The sequence below is a fragment of the Phyllobates terribilis genome, unplaced genomic scaffold, assembly GCF_046119375.1.
Source record: "Phyllobates terribilis strain yellow unplaced genomic scaffold, ASM4611937v1 Scaffold_2__4_contigs__length_985480577, whole genome shotgun sequence".
NCBI lineage: Eukaryota > Metazoa > Chordata > Amphibia > Anura > Dendrobatidae > Phyllobates > Phyllobates terribilis.
In genome coordinates, this window is record NW_027362762.1 from 685,500,345 (window position 1) to 685,518,022 (window position 17,678).

At 41.8% G+C, this 17,678-nt stretch overlaps 1 protein-coding gene across 2 annotated transcripts in view; it reads right to left on the bottom strand.

Annotated features, from left to right (window-relative positions):
- Positions 1–17,678, bottom strand: part of SRGAP2 (SLIT-ROBO Rho GTPase activating protein 2) — a 136,893-nt gene that overhangs the window by 87,269 nt on the left and 31,946 nt on the right. The gene's annotated exons all lie outside the window — the stretch shown is intronic.

Below are 17,678 nucleotides of genomic sequence, written 5' to 3' on the forward strand. Positions count from 1 at the left end.
AAAATTGCAAGTTATCACCTAACACCTGTATCATCTATAGACTACGGGGGAGCTTGCTGTTCGCGGGGGGTCTGACCATTGAGACCCCAAACAAGCCCAAATACCGGCCTTCTAAAGATAATGGGATGACTACAGCCTCTTTTACACTTAGAAGTATGGTAACTGCAATATTCTAGCATTTTCTAATCTAGATAATGATGTTGAAAATTGAAAAACGCCACCTGTCCCATCAAGTATTACATAACCCATTAAACGCTTCAAGTCTCTGTGGTGGATCTACAGTCAAACTGAACACTAAGTGGGATTATACCACCCGACTTGCGGCACTTGAAATTATTAAAAAATAAAGTTATCTACCATGGAAAGTGATGAAACTGCAATTTTTTCGTGCCACAGGAATGAAAACAAATACCCTAATAAAGTGATTTGCAAAGTTTCAAATCTTTCTTTGCTCGACAAAGATATACGGTAGCTATTTTAGCGAATTAAAATATAGTTACTCTTTAATGACCGCTGGTCCGGTACTTGTTTGTTGATTGGCGGTAGTTTAAGAGCTTGTTTAGACAGACTATGCTTCAGATGCGCACTGAGTGATCACTAATGGATCGTTCTTGGCAATGCATCGTCAAACAGGACATGTGCTGCTGAGAACAATGATCTTTTAAGAAACCCAATAAATAATTTCACCCGATACTACGATGTACTCCTTCAAATGACATTTATTGACAAATCCAACTTCTGCAAAGCCAGGCCGAAAGCAACGCCAGGCCGAAAGCAAAGCCAGTCCGAAAGCAACGCCAGGCCGAAAGCAACGCCAGGCCGAAAGCAAAGCCAGGCCAAAAGCAAAGCCAGGCCAAAAGCAAAGCCAGGCCAAAAGCAAAGCAAGGCCAAAAGCAACGCCAGGCCAAAAGCAACGCCAGGCCGAAAGCAACGCCAGGCCAAAAGCAAAGCCAGGCCAAAAGCAACGCAAGGCCAAAAGCAACGCAAGGCCAAAAGCAACGCCAGGCCAAAAGCAAAGCCAGGCCAAAAGCAAAGCCAGGCCAAAAGCAAAGCCAGGCCAAAAGCAAAGCCAGGCCAAAAGCAAAGCAAGGCCAAAAGCAAAGCAAGGCCAAAAGCAAAGCCAGGCCAAAAGCAAAGCCAGGCCAAAAGCAAAGCCAGGCCAAAAGCAAAGCCAGGCCGAAAGCAAAGCCAGGCCAAAAGCAAAGCCAGGCCAAAAGCAAAGCCAGGCCAAAAGCAAAGCAAGGCCAAAAGCAAAGCCAGGCCAAAAGCAACGCCAGGCCGAAAGCAACGCCAGGCCAAAAGCAAAGCCAGGCCAAAAGCAAAGCCAGGCCAAAAGCAAAGCCAGGCCAAAAGCAAAGCCAGGCCAAAAGCAAAGCCAGGCCAAAAGCAAAGCCAGGCCAAAAGCAACGCAAGGCCAAAAGCAACGCAAGGCCAAAAGCAAAGCCAGGCCAAAAGCAAAGCCAGTCCTTTAAAGGGAATCGGTCACCAGATTTTTGCTTCGTCATCTGAGAACAGCAGATTTAGGGGTAGAGACCCTGATTTCAGTGATTTATCACTAATTGAGTGGTTTGTTGCAATTTTGATAAAATCACTGTTTTATCTGTTGCAGTTCTAGAAGTTTTCTGAATGCTGAGCTCTGTATAACACCGCCCACACCACTGACTGCTTTCGGTGTACACTGTGCATAGGCAGAAAGCTGCCAATCAGAGGTGGGAGCGAGGTTATACAGAGCTCATGAATATGGAGCACTACATGGCAGCAGGTTTACTAATCCGGCTGATAAGAGTATTTTATCAAAACTACAGCAAGCAGCCCAGCAAGTGACATCACTGGAATCAGGAGCCCCGTCTCTACATTATACTGCTCTCAGATTAGGTGATCGATTTTACTAGATCACTATCAGAAAGTTATTCCATTAGGTACATTTTCATTGAAATTAAAGTTTTGCTACACTAACTGCGTAAATTGTATTATCTCTTACAAGAATTATGTTGTCCACCGCTGTTAATGCAGACAACCCCCTTTTGGAGTGTAACTGGGGCATCTGGCTCCTCGGACCCCCTGATCAGCCGTTATCACCAGGAGAACACATGCAGCGCGCACACAGACCGGGGGTTGCCATAGTAAGATATCCCTTTTAAGTTGTTGTATTTTATTAATACATTACAATAGTTTCTGGGAGAGATGAGTAGTTCTCAATATGGGAATCAGCACAACTTCTGCTCTTTTTAATATAGGGAAAATATTTTTGATCAAAATAGAATGCCATACTGCTTATAAATTACCTTATACTAATAACTATATTTTATACAAGTATGTGAATATCAAGTAGTTAAAGAGTAATTGTCATTTTAATTTTTATTTCCTAAATGAATAGTACACATGAAAATAAGCAACTTTATTAAATATCTTAGAAATCTTCTTTTTTCTCCTCCTGGACTGATTTTTCATTCTCAATTTAAAAAGGTAAACTCCGTATTCAGAGCACAGATTTCCCCATTATGGAGCTAGATGACGGTTGGTGCTTTCAAAATCATATGGAGAAGGAGCTAGAGGCAAACAGACATTCTGCTGAAAGTTCTCCTGAAGCGAGCAACAGTTCTCCATAGAACTTTATGAGCACCAACTGCCATCTCTCTCAGTAATAGGAAAATCTACATTCACTGAAGAGATTTTACTTATGAATTGAGAATTTTGATAATGAATGATCGGTCCAGGAGGAGAAAGAAGCAGATTTCTCTAATATATATTGCAAAGTTTCTTATTTTCACATGTACTATTGATTTGTGAAAAATAAAATGAAAACGACGGTTACTCTTTAAGACAAAAGTAGCAGATGAAAAGCAGATGTATGTAGAAATGCTTTTCTCGCTTTTGCATTCAAGTCAAAAAATCCATCCAGATTCCTTTTTCCTTGGCTTCTTTGTATAAGGTGTGAAGTCTACATACACTGTATCCTCAATTATTTGATGACCTAGAAAGAGCGTAATCATTTTTGACATTCGTCTTACGGTTGGTGGTTATCTGCGCAGTTCTCCTTCTAATACCCTAAAGCATCAGACTTCTTGCCCTCATTGCATTACCGGAGCTTCCCGAGCCTTACTCTGCTCAAGGCTTCCGTCTCCTTTCATTCAGGAGTCAGAGAAAGGTAGCGGCGTGGATCAGAGATGGAAAATGCCAAAAAGAAAATTCTAAGTAGCACGTGGAGATTTAAGGTGAAGAATAAGGAACAAAGAACAAAAAAAAAAACGGTAAAAAATTTGATCAGGGATCTCTAAGAAAAAGGAGGCGATAAGAATTCTCAGCATCGGGCTACAACTTCATGTGATCTTAGCCATCAGAAAATGACCTATTGATTAAAATCAGGTTTTTGTGTTAAATGTATTTTTTTTAAACAATTCACAACATTTAATGTATATTTACGTAATATGTCGTATCCCTGCCTTTGATGCGGCCTCGCCCGCATCTTTCCCCGCACATGATGGCTGATTTAATCAGGTGCCTTTAACAGCCACAGGGGGAGCACAGTTACGCCTGCGGCTGTCAATCTCTAACGGCAGCATTTATCACGCGCCGGGAAGGGGGCACATCATTCCACGCTCCCATCGGGGTGCCCGCGACGTGATCACAGGGCGCCGATGGGTTGTCATGATGGTCTGTCATTACGATACTCCTGTGAAAGCCATAGCACTGCTACGTATATCATGAGCAATCAGACGACCGCAGCTTCAAATCCACTAAGGAGACTATTAAATACAGTTAAAAAAAAAAAGTTTATAAAAATTTGAAAAAACAAAAAAAAAGTTCAAGTCACCCCCCTTTTGCCCCCCCAAAAAATGAAAAAAAAAAATACACACTAATTTGGAATTGCTGCGTTCATAAAAGTACGATCAAAATATAAAGTAAATTAATCCGAATGGTACATAGCGTAACAAGAATAAACAAATATATATTTGGCCTCCGCAACGTTGCAATAAAATGCAGTAAGAGGCGATCAAAACATCATATCTACCCCAAAATAATAAAAAAGTTATGGCTCTTGAAAGAAAGGGGTAACCAAAAAAAAAAAACAAACAAACAGAAAATCGCCATGCCATGAAATGATTAAAAACATTTTTTTGCCAATGTTTTTTTTCAAAAACCACAATCTGTATTAAAAAGACAAATATAAATTTTGCTACTTTCACACTGGACACTGGGGCTTTTTTGTTGATTTTAGGAAATCCACTCCAACATTAGCCACAGTGATCAGACTCTGACTACTGATTGTATTGAAGTGTCTAATGAGCATGTTCAAAAGTCTCTGTGAAGGGAGGAGGAGTGGGGTCAGCGGTGACATCTCCTATTGTGATCGATGGATCCTGGTACTAGATCTAAAAAAGTACCAATGGATCACTGAAGCTCAGCTGTGTATTTCTTTATGGCTTTCAGTCAGTCTAAAATTAAGCCACAGTGACCCAATGGTTAAGGTCTGACGTTGCCCTGGGTGGATGTGAAGCCCATCTTTTCATTTTTCTAGGTGGGTTGGCGGTATATTGTCTACGGCACACTCTCTGGAGCAGTAGCAGAGGGTCTCCAAGTGTTCCCACAGCAATGCCAGGAATTTCCTGACCCACTCAGATTTCAATGCAGCAGAGCATAGTGGGGCTCAATACTGCTTTGTTCAGCTGTGCCGAGCCCACAATGCCTGGATTCCTGACAGCCCACAATACTCCGGGCAACAGACAGTCATCCCATGTGCCCTCAAAAGTCAGGGCGCAGACATTAACTCCTAATGCTCTGAGGACACTACTGACAAGTACAGTGAATCTATCATTAAATATATTAGCATCGTAGAAAACTGAAAACACATGTTCAGACCACTACAGTCCCATCCAAACATCACTCTAACCTAGTGACATTCAGGTTTTGCATAGAATAAACAATGTGTACGGCGGCATATACACAATGAAAGGAATTCCTGTGACCAGAGCCCTAAAATAATCAGCTCTACATTATCATTTATATAACTGGCTGCTACCGTGACCGGCCACATCAAACAATCGAGCTGCAGAAGTATATATACCAAGTCTACCAAACAAAACACCCAGCCTTGCGGTATTGTTTAAGTCACATTTTTGATCTTGTGTTATTCGTTGATGGTTTTTTTTGTGCCAAATTCATCAAAATGGGGCACACGGTTCATGAATCTTGCGCAAAGTAAAAATAAATAAATAAATTTAAAAAAAGTATTTTTTTTCCAGATCCCTTTAACCATTTTGCGACTTTGAGAGCAGTCGCATATTTTTCAAAATGTTGCAAAAAGTGCTGCACACAGTTTACTTACCGAAACCCAAGACCCAGTGCTGCAGGGCATTGCCCACTGTCACCCATACTAGAGCCAAGTCCCATCTTGAAAATTTGTGGCATATCCGCATGATATGTCAAATATCTAATAGAAGCGACCTGCCCCTGTCTCGCCATCACGGACAGAAGAGCCGTCCGTCCATACATGCCAGTTCACTACAAAGAAAGTTCTGAGAATAGCCAACTGGGCTTGTTGTTTTCCAAACTACCTTAGAAGAAAGAAGTAAGAAAGAGGCCAAAATACAGACATCCGTGAAATACACGATGTACAGCTATGGGTCCTGACCCAAACTTGACAGCCTGATTATTCTGATGAGGCTGTCGAGTTCAAGTCATGAAACGCGCAGCCAGTCAGTACATCGCATGCGCAATATTTCACGTATGTCTGAATTTGGCGTAGAGCAGACACTTCTCCATGAAAGGCGACACAAGATGGCATTCCCATGATCCACAGCCCCACGCCTCTTAAAAATAAATAACAATATTAAACATGTATACATCTTGCTACATTGTAAAATGTAAACATCATTTTGTAAAAGTTTTTATATATTATAGGCGCTGCATAGTGTTTCTGATCGGTGGGGATTTGGGGACTCCTACTGATCAATCAACACACCCCTCTGAAGTGCGCAGCACCTACGTGAGCCGGGCACACAGAGCAGAGCTCAATAGTAAGTCTATGGGTCCATATACTGTTCAGAGAGTGAATGTACAGACCCATAGATGTACTATTCAGCTAATACAGGAGCTGCGCTCACAGAGCATTGTATGAGCCGGGCAGAGCATTGTACAAGCTCAATAATATAAGCTCATAGATGTACTATTCAGCTAATACAGGAGCTGCGCTCACAGAGCATTGTATGAGCCGGGCAGAGCATTGTACAAGCTCAATAATATAAGCTCATAGATGTACTATTCAGCTAATACAGGAGCTGCGCTCACAGAGCATTGTATGAGCCGGGCAGAACATTGTACAAACTCAATAATATAAGCTCATAGATGTACTATTCAGCTAATACAGGAGCTGCGCTCACAGAGCATTGTATGAGCCGGGCAGAGCATTGTACAAGCTCAATAATATAAGCTCATAGACGTACTATTCAGCTAATACAGGAGCTGCGCTCACAGAGCATTGTTAGAGCCGGGCAGAGCATTGTACAAGCTCAATAATATAAGCTCATAGATGTACTATTCAGCTAATACAGGAGCTGCGCTCACAGAGCATTGTATGAGCCGGGCAGAGCATTGTACAAGCTCAATAATATAAGCTCATAGATGTACTATTCAGCTAATACAGGAGCTGCGCTCACAGAGCATTGTATGAGCCGGGCAGAGCATTGTACAAGCTCAATAATATAAGCTCATAGATGTACTATTCAGCTAATACAGGAGCTGCGCTCACAGAGCATTGTATGAGCCGGGCAGAGCATTGTACAAGCTCAATAATATAAGCTCATAGATGTACTATTCAGCTAATACAGGAGCTGCGCTCACAGAGCATTGTATGAGCCGGGCAGAGCATTGTACAAGCTCAATAATATAAGCTCATAGATGTACTATTCGGCTAATACAGGAGCTGCGCTCACAGAGCATTGTATGAGCCGGGCAGAGCATTGTACAAGCTCAATAATATAAGCTCATAGATGTACTATTCAGCTAATACAGGAGCTGCGCTCACAGAGCATGGTTAGAGCCGGGCAGAGCATTGTACAAGCTCAATAATATAAGCTCATAGATGTACTATTCAGCTAATACAGGAGCTGCGCTCACAGAGCATTGTATGAGCCGGGCAGAGCATTGTACAAGCTCAATAATATAAGCTCATATATGTACTATTCAGCTAATACAGGAGCTGCGCTCACAGAGCATTGTTAGAGCCGGGCAGAGCATTGTACAAGCTCAATAATATAAGCTCATAGATGTACTATTCAGCTAATACAGGAGCTGCGCTCACAGAGCATTGTATGAGCCGGGCAGAGCATTGTACAAGCTCAATAATATAAGCTCATAGATGTACTATTCAGCTAATACAGGAGCTGCGCTCACAGAGCATTGTATGAGCCGGGCAGAGCATTGTACAAGCTCAATAATATAAGCTCATAGATGTACTATTCGGCTAATACAGGAGCTGCGCTCACAGAGCATTGTATGAGCCGGGCAGAGCATTGTACAAGCTCAATAATATAAGCTCATAGATGTACTATTCAGCTAATACAGGAGCTGCGCTCACAGAGCATGGTTAGAGCCGGGCAGAGCATTGTACAAGCTCAATAATATAAGCTCATAGATGTACTATTCAGCTAATACAGGAGCTGCGCTCACAGAGCATTGTATGAGCCGGGCAGAGCATTGTACAAGCTCAATAATATAAGCTCATATATGTACTATTCAGCTAATACAGGAGCTGCGCTCACAGAGCATTGTTAGAGCCGGGCAGAGCATTGTACAAGCTCAATAATATAAGCTCATAGATGTACTATTCAGCTAATACAGGAGCTGCGCTCACAGAGCATTGTATGAGCCGGGCAGAGCATTGTACAAGCTCAATAATATAAGCTCATAGATGTACTATTCAGCTAATACAGGAGCTGCGCTCACAGAGCATTGTATGAGCCGGGCAGAGCATTGTACAAGCTCAATAATATAAGCTCATAGATGTACTATTCGGCTAATACAGGAGCTGCGCTCACAGAGCATTGTATGAGCCGGGCAGAGCATTGTACAAGCTCAATAATATAAGCTCATAGATGTACTATTCAGCTAATACAGGAGCTGCGCTCACAGAGCATGGTTAGAGCCGGGCAGAGCATTGTACAAGCTCAATAATATAAGCTCATAGATGTACTATTCTGCCAGTACTCCTGCATGAGCTGCACACTTCAGAGCCATGTTTTGACCAATTGGTAGAGGTCCAATGACCCAAATCCCCATCAATCAGGAATACTATGCAGCGCCTATAATATATATATTAAACTTCCACTTTAAGCAAGGATTCGGATCTATACATTTACTTGCAGGCACAGATCTCAGCACTAACATAAAATAGAAAATCTCCATTTGCGGCATGATTTGGGTTCAGGACTGTATGAAGCATGACTGACCGACCATCACAGTTCTCGTTTTTGCCGGTGTAAGCTAAACACACAATCCTACAGGAAACCCCACGATGTGGGATTTTGTGGAGAGGTGATGGCTGACAGAATACAGAGAAGGTGCTGTTTCTGTGCGGAGTTCCTGCTAAGGTCATATAGAGCTCATAAAAACATCGATGCATTTGGACGAATGCTAAAAACCTGCTGCACATTTGCTGTGAAGCCAAAATTAATGATATTGTACATAGAACACTAGACAGAAAGAAAGGATCCTAAAATGGTAAGAGTCGCCTGTCGGTGGGGCTGACTGGTTATCTGTATTGGCCGATTGTCAAGGGGCGTCTGGGATAAGAGACTCTAACACAATGATAAAGGCTTCCTGCGCGGAGGCCAAGCAGACCAGCCGCTTCTACGCACCGCAACAATCATATGTCTCGTGTGATAAATAGGATTTCCCGAGGGCGGATTTTATGGAGGTGTACAGTCGGAGACTATTGTAAGGCACGTTTTTCAATCAGTAGTTTAATGGTAATTAAGATCTTGTGTCCTATTCTTTCCTGGACTGCCATTTATAAGCAACCTAGGTTTGGGCATGTACACAATAGGCTATATAAAATTTACACAGATGGAATAAAATGGATATTCCAGCCAGAAAAAGTGAAAGCATATCACTAGGATATCACTAAGATCCGTTTTTCCATCTGTCCATTCACCGCAACTCTGCACCAGTCATTACAAGGCTATGTGCACACTGCATTTTTTGTCGCTTTTTTGTGCTGCACAGTTTTGTCACAAAACCTGAAGGGTTCGGGATGAGATTCAGTTCTCTGCCCAGTGTCTGGGAATGGTGGGATGCAGAAAGTCGTGGGAGTCCTCCGAAAATAAACCCTCCTGATTGTATAGTCATTCGACCTAGCTGGAATACTCCTTTAAATGGGTGCTACTGTATAGTCCATAAATTACCTATTCTTTTTATCATGTATGTTTTTTTAAACATTTTTAGCAATTTTATTTTTAATTACATATCACAATCTGTATATAAAAAAATAGAAATCTTGCAATTTTCACACTGGCCATTGGGGCTTTTTTAGGCTACCTTCCTATTGTTTTAGGAAACAACACATGTACATAGTCAGAATAGTGTGCACAGGTCATTGTGAAGGGAGGGGGGAGCAGGGTCTGCTGTGACCTCCACTATTGTAATTGTTGAATCCTGTGTTATCAGCTTGTTACCCTCATTGTAATCCTGCCTCATCTGATAAGGAGCTTGCTGAAAACTCATCCTAAAAAGGAGAGGAAGTATTAGACTAAAAAAAACAAAAACATTGTCAGTGTGAAAAAAGCAGGATTACTCTTTCTTTTTTAATAAGGAAAAAAAAAATATTGCCAAAAATGTTAAAAATACATGTACCCCAAAAAGCTGATTTAAAACAATATCTGATGATAGCTTCCCTTTAAAGGCGGAGCTGCATACACAAGGCTGTATGGGGATCTTGCTGTTCCAAACAAGATAGCTAGAGGCAATTTGTGTGCTACTCTATGTTGCTCCATCCAAAGTTTCTACACGATTAGCTACCGGTGTACTGTTTACAGCCAGTTCGAACAACCCCTAAATATAAGCATTGCATCTGCTAAAAAAAGAAGTCGGATCATCCCCATAAATATTATATGATTGGCCAATTCTGCCAAAATTAATATGTTTGGGCACCTTAAAAGGGTTATTCCCAAGATAATAAGTCATCCCCTATCCATAGGGGTGGGTCTGACAGTTGGAACCCCTAGTGATCCCGAGAACAAGTCTCGGGAACCCGGGAACCAAGATCTGCAGAGTCCTCTCTCGAGTGGAGTAGAGATGTGAATGCTCAACCTCCTCTCCATTCATTGTCTATTGGACTGGCAGAGAAAGTCAAGCACAGCGCTTAGCCAATGCTGGGTAATTACTTAGACAATGACTGGTCGAGCATGCCTACCTCCGCTCCATTCAAGATGGGATTGTGCAGGACCCAGAACCCAGGTTCCAAAATCCCATTCTCAGGATCACTGGGTGATCATTTACTATATTGGGAACAACCCTTTAAGGGCAATATCCAGGTAGAAATAGACAACTTCTAACTTCAGGTATATAAAATGGAGATTTACACTGCTACTATTAATAATCCGAGCACAGCCCAAAATAAAAGAAACAGAAGAAGCCAATTCAATGATAAAAAATGTTGGCATACCACAATAGCCATGAATCAGCGGTAATAGATAATAACTGATGCGAACAGATCTAAGGCTTCGTAATATGAGATTTCTACACAGAGTTCTATGAGCTACGACTTGCCATTTTTATTCTTTAGAATTGTAAAAGCGGTTTTCACTAAACTTTCATTACATTGCAATATAATTACATAGTAAATTAGCACAGGGGTTTTCAGGGGAGGAATTCATGTAATTCTCCACTTTATAGTCTGGATCCAGAAACAAATTCAGAGGCTATTATTAACTATTCACTAAAATTAAAAATGACATTGCTCTAAGATTACATTCATTTATTTTCCCATTTTCAGCTTATAGTGCCATTACAGTGTATTTTTAACACCACTGATTTATTTGGTTACACTGCACATATAATCTTTTATTTCCATTTATTATAGCAATTTGACTACCATTACTGTTATACGGTCTATTCAATTTAACCTTGGATTAGAGGCACCTATAGACTGACGATGAATTAAGTGGGATAAATGCATATCCAGGCCTGGCATCCCATAGCAATAACAGCCGATCTCCAATGGTTAGAGTAGTCAGAACTGCAGAAATCATTTCATCGCAGCGGCCCTCTATTTGCAATGGGAATGTCTCCGTAAGACAACCCTTTGAAAAAGTATATATGATTAAGTAAAAGTCCCCATATGCATTAGATGAAAGTCAGAAAACCCAATAGGACAAGCCAACATCTGATGTGAATAAGGCCTCCCAACCAGGGCTGTGGAGTCGGAGCCCATTTTGGTGGAGTCTGAGTCCGTATAAAATGGACTAACTCAGACTCCCAAAATATATAATAAATTGGGTTCAGTAGTTCAATAGAGTATGTGCTGTAAATGTTTTCAGAAAGTTATGAAATGTCTGTTCTGTTCCTGATTGAGGATCTGGGCTTTTAGTTGAGATGAATCTGCGCTGCACTTTATGTACACGCTCAGTAGTGAGGCAGTGAGATGAATCTGCGCTGCACTTTATGTACACGCTCAGTAGTGAGGCCGTGAGATGAATCTGTGCTGCACTTTATGTACATGCTCAGTAGTGAGGCAGTGAGATGAATCTGTGCTGCACTTTATGTACATGCTCAGTAGTGAGGCAGTGAGATGAATCTGTGCTGCACTTTATGTACATGCTCAGTAGTGAGGCAGTGAGATGAATCTGTGCTGCACTTTATGTACATGCTCAGTAGTGAGGCAGTGAGATGAATCTGCGCTGCACTTTATGTACACGCTCAGTAGTGAGGCTCATCCTACCAGTGCTGTGGAGTCAGAGTCATAAGTTAGAGAAATTAAGGAGTTGGGGTTGGTGGTTTGGCTTACCGACTCCACAGCCCTGCTCCCAACCAACAAGTTGTGGGGTGAGAGAAGAATTGGGCCATTGGAATTCAAGGACCGTTCCTTACAGCTACAGGGTAGATAAGCCTCTGCCAGAGGAGTGTGGCAGTGGCATGTTCCTCTCTCCTCATGGAAAACACTGAAAGGGAACCTGTCACGTCCTAGCTGCTGTGTACACTGCCCCGCATTGCTTTGTTAGTTATGCAATGTGCATCACTAACAAGCTGTGCTCATTAATATCGGTGGTAGTATAATGATGTTATAACATTATATACACGTTGTCCTACCTGCTGTATTCAGTCATAGGGGTGTGATCCTGCTATTCAGTCAGGGGCAGCACCGCCCATGTATTTGAATACTGCTCCGGCAAGGTTGCGTCTAGATCGGAGGCGATTTTTTTGTGTTCCTCACTTTAGCCTCCGATCTAGACCCTTCACTGCTGAGGAAACGAGATCAGAGTTGTTGGAGTGAGGGCCTCAAAAAATCACCTCCGATCTAGACGCAACCTTGCCGGAGCAGTATTCAAATACATGGGCGGTGCTGCCCCTGACTGAATAGCAGGATCACACCCCTATGACTGAATACAGCAGGTAGGACAATGTGTATATAATGTTATAACATCATTATACTACCACCGATATTAATGAGCACAGCTTGTTAGTGATGTACATTGCATCACTAACAAAGCAATGCGGGCAGTGTACACAGCAGCTAGGACGTGACAGGTTCCCTTTAATCACATGGTCAAATGTTCAGATGGGGGGGGGGGTGTCGGAAAAGATGACAGACAGCCATCTCAGATGTATGGCCAGCTTAAGACTATTCATATTGCATTAAGAGCCCTGTATTGGAGCTGGAGCTGTCGTATACTGCCTGCGATACGCTTGTTTCATTCACTGAGAGCAACTGATATGATTTTGACCAGATAACCTCACTGGAGGCACAAATAGTATCAGTAGCCCAGATAGCCACTTGTGACTATATACATTTACTAGGAAACACTGACCAGCATTTCGTAATCCATTTGGATTTTAATTGGAGCTCAAAAATGCAACCAGTTATTCTGTTGTAAAGGGGTCAATAGACTATGATGTTTTAGTCCTCCACATACTTTGTGAACACATCTTTTTTTCTTTTTATATATAGCGCCAACATATTCCGCAGCTCTTTACATATATTATCATCGTTATCCCAATTGAGGCTCACAATCTAAATTCCCTATCAGTATGTCTTTGGAGTGTGGGAGGAAACCGGAGTACCCAGAGGAAACCCACGCAAACACGGGGAGAACATACAAACTCCTTGCAGATGTTGTCCTTGGTAGGCTTTGAACCAAGGACCCCAGCGCTGCAAGACTGCAGTGCTAACCACTGAGCCACCGTGCTGCCCTAACACATGAGTTGCACTTCCACTTACAGATACTCTAATAATAATTCTGATGGTTCAAATTCTAATTAAAAGAATTTGAGTGGAATTTGAATTTTAAAGAGAACGATATCCGCTCCTGACATGGCTGTTTTATTATATACCTGCCTGAAATAATGTCACAGAACCTAAAGGCTTCCATACACATTGAAAGGCTGTCGGCCAGATGATGGTTCAGCAGATCGTTTGGCCGACAATCATCTTGGCAGTCTCTCCTGTACACAGGGGCACTCATTCAACCAAGCACTCCCGTGTCCTCTACGCGAGAACCAACGAAAGACAGCAATTGACAGTCCGAAATCGGACATCCCCTATCAACATCTCTCCCGACAATCAGTTGGACGGCGCCTGCATGCACACAAAACAGGTGGCTGAACCTGCCAATAATGGCAGGAACAGCCGACATTAGCCTAACATGTATGGGGCCCTTAAGACAACTACAAAAACAAATCCAATTGTTGTACTGTCCAAAACTCACATCCATTCAATTTACCTTTCAATCTCCTGTTGTAGAAAGTCAAAATAGCAGCAGATCTCATGTTCTTCTTAAGTAGCAAATCACTGCTCTTTCTGGTTTCAGTATGACATCAGACTCACATCGAAATGGGAGGGATAAGAAAACGTATAATCCCCTTTATCTCTCCAAAATAAAGAAGTATGGAGTTTCCAAATTTCGGGTCCAACCCATCAGCATAAATTTTAAATCCAATTAAACTACTAAAAAGGAGAAATCCTTTACATATGAAAATCCATGTATTATGTTCGGCACACCGTAGTTATCCATACATAAGCATAAGGTGGAACCTCCTAAACCTAAGGGACACATACCTTTCACTCATTTCAGCGAGACAGATTATTTCTAATTTTAGACAAAAGAAGCTGTTCCCACAACACTTTCAAGTCTAATTTCGCAAATCAGACATCAGTGCTCAGCACAGCCCGTAATTAGAAGGCGGCAGACTCGTTCCCTTTCCTCCTGTCTCATACACCAAAAGAGGTAGTTCCTTTTTTTATTTTTCCCCACATTAACCCCTTTTTTCTGAGAAGCCTTCATAAAGAAAAAAAAAAGAAAGCCATTGTCCTGAAGAAAGTAATAAAATCTCTGGTCTCCGATAGGAGTTTAGTCATATTGTATACAGAGATGTCAGATGTTTACTTGAGGTCTTTAATTTTCTGTCTACTTTTCTACATGTAAAATCTGTAAAAGGTTTTAAAAAAATGGTATAAAACACCGGCTGTGCCATGGATTCTTTATTATACGTGGAAAGCGGGGCAGTTAGTAGAATCTTCTCTTAGAAGATGAAAGTGAAAAAGCGCAACTGATCTCAAGTCATAAAATACCAGGAATTTCTATCAGCATGATGTGAGGAATGCAAAGCGGAACTAATCCAAAACAATTGTTGCTAAACTATCACTTTTTTACTACTCCACACTCCGTCACCATCGTACGGATCCCACTTTCCTTGATAGCCCCCATAGACTTTACACAGGTGTTGGCCAAGCCATCATTCGGCCAGCAGCTATCTCCACTGACTCTCCCATACATAAGAGCACTTACTCTGCTCTTGTGTTGTCTATGAGAGCTGAAGTCAGGTATCTCTGGTGGCTTATCTCTTGGAAAGCAAGTGGATCAACATTCCCAAACTGGACATGTTAGATGCTTTAGTCTCAAAATATCTTCTTTCGAGGGACTATCAGCCCAAACACAGACTGTCGACCAAACCCATTGATATCGGCAGTTTCGACTGACGTTAGTCTAAGGTGTATGGCTTACACACGCACACACAGATTTCACTCCATCAGTCTGATCTTACTGATGAAGACATTGGTCCGAGTTGGCATTTCACAGCCATAGACATTTTGTTAGGATAATGTCAGCTTTCATGGTGATCATCATAAACTTGTTATGGTCCTTTAGATATCTTCTAGATGCTGCTTAAATCTTTCAGTCTTTGTGATTTTCAGACAAATCAATCATTTTGCAGATGAGACACTTAATTAAAATCTACACACAAGATTTAGATTGATATTGGTCACGAATTTCTGACCAATGTGTATATGACAGCACATGGTACCACAGCATGGTATTCAGAATGTGCTACCTCCATAAGCCTTGAAGACCATTCTAGCTATTAGATAAAGAACCAAGAAATCAATCAAAACTAGATAACTGCCCTCATTAACCCTGTAACTTCCATGTTTGGCGCTGACGCACGGATGTTATGTCTGTTTATCCAATTTTGAACGATTGCTAGCTTGAGTGGCCGCCTTCTTCTCGCTAGAAGTATCATCCTTTACATTAATTGCCATGGATATTGTACCAAATATTCAAGTTAATAATGAAAAAAAATTATACCATACTCAACATAAGGAGTGAAATGTTTAAAGTTAAGGACAAAACATCAAATTTTCATTTTGTATTAATCCGGATACTAGCCGCTTATATTCTACACACATATCCTTAGCAGTGGAAATCCTTTTTTGTTCCTTGAGGGTGAGGACAACAACCCATTTTTCTTCCCCATTTACACAGAATAAATGTTATTTCCATAATAATCAGTTTTATTAGTCACTAGAGAGTAATTAAACCAGAAAGATAGAAATGAACACTTGGGTGGGTACAGCTAAATGGCAGAACGCATATTGTCCATGTGCCCGAGATGATGGACGTGTACGCCTACTCTGTGCATCTCTAGCCTTGTTCTCCACCACTTGTGAACAGTGGAGTCTTGCTGCGAGGTGACAGCAGTGACCTCTCCCCTCCTGTATTACCCTGGGACATTATGCCAAAAGGGAGGATTCCCTGGGTGTCCCTAGAGACTCATCAGCAGGAAATGACCCATAAAACAATTAGCCGAAGCTCTGCTAACTTCTCAAATTGATTCACTGAAAGAAGTCTTGTCTCATTAACCTCATTGTAGGACTTTAACAGGAAATGGGCAAAACAGAAATAGTAAATGAATCATGAAAATCCATATTACTTGAAATCCATGGTAAAGACATACTGAAGATGTAGGACACCATCCATAATCCCAAAGCAGCTGTCATTTCTTATGGTACTCTTGAAAAATTAAAGCTCTATGCTTGGTTGCTTTCGGCATCAAAGACGGTTTTTCTTGAAGACACTTTTCATAAATCTGCCCCATTGTTCCATAAGTAAGGTGACACAAACCAGTAATATTGAGACATGAAGGACAACAACTTATTAACCTTGTCATATACAGGTTGGTAAAAGTTACTCGTGACAGGACCATCAGAATGTATGAGGTGTATATCAAGATCACAAATTCACCCCACTCCTCCCAGACAGGGGAAAGAAGAATGGGGCGGAAACCCTCAGCCCAAGATGTCTGCAGCAGCTTACTCCCTTCTCCTTAATAAGAACACATGCTGCTCAGTAGAACAAGTGTGTATGTGTAAGGGGGAAGAGGGGTGTAGACGGGATAGCTGCTGGACAGCAGTGGAAAGTGTATCCCCAGGATAAAGCTCTTTTTTACAGTGCAAGATTATCATGAATGAGCGTTGCTAGGAATGGGTGCAGTCTATAAAGGCTGCTGACCACCCAATGAATGAGCAAAACGCTTGATCATTGGGTGAGATGAGTTTTTGCGCTGCCGAGAACGATGATCTTTTGTGCAGCACATGGTCGTGTGTAAATAGGACTCGCGCTGCGGAGAACGATGGCAGCCATTGTGCACTGAACGATCTATTACTGATTATTCAGTGCACATTTGAAGAGCGGCCATCCTGTGTAAACAGGATATTAAACGACTGCTGATCAGCCACTCGCCGTTTAGTGCCTCCGGTCAATTCATGTAAACTGACCTTTAGGCTGTCTAAAAGAATTTTGGTGGCGATTCCTCATGAGTTTCCATCAAACTGTCTGGGAGGTCTGGTAGACAGTCCTTCAAAACCAGATACTGAAGGATACATGTATTTTTCACACTGGATTTTCTAGTTAGAGAGAAATTTTAAATTTTGTTTACATTTTTAAAGGGAATCCATCAGCAGGTTTTTGCTAAGTAGTCCAAGGTCAGCATGAGGTAGTAGCTGAGACACAGATTTCAGAGATGTGTCACTTAGAAGGCTGTGGTTTCAATACAAAGAGTGTTTTAATCAGCAGGAGATTATCATTGCTGGACTAGCTTCCTATGTGGCAATTAGTCCAACCACACCCCCAGCACTGATTAGCAGCTCACTGTAGTGTGGGCGGGGTTAGCTTTCTCAGCTCTGCTAC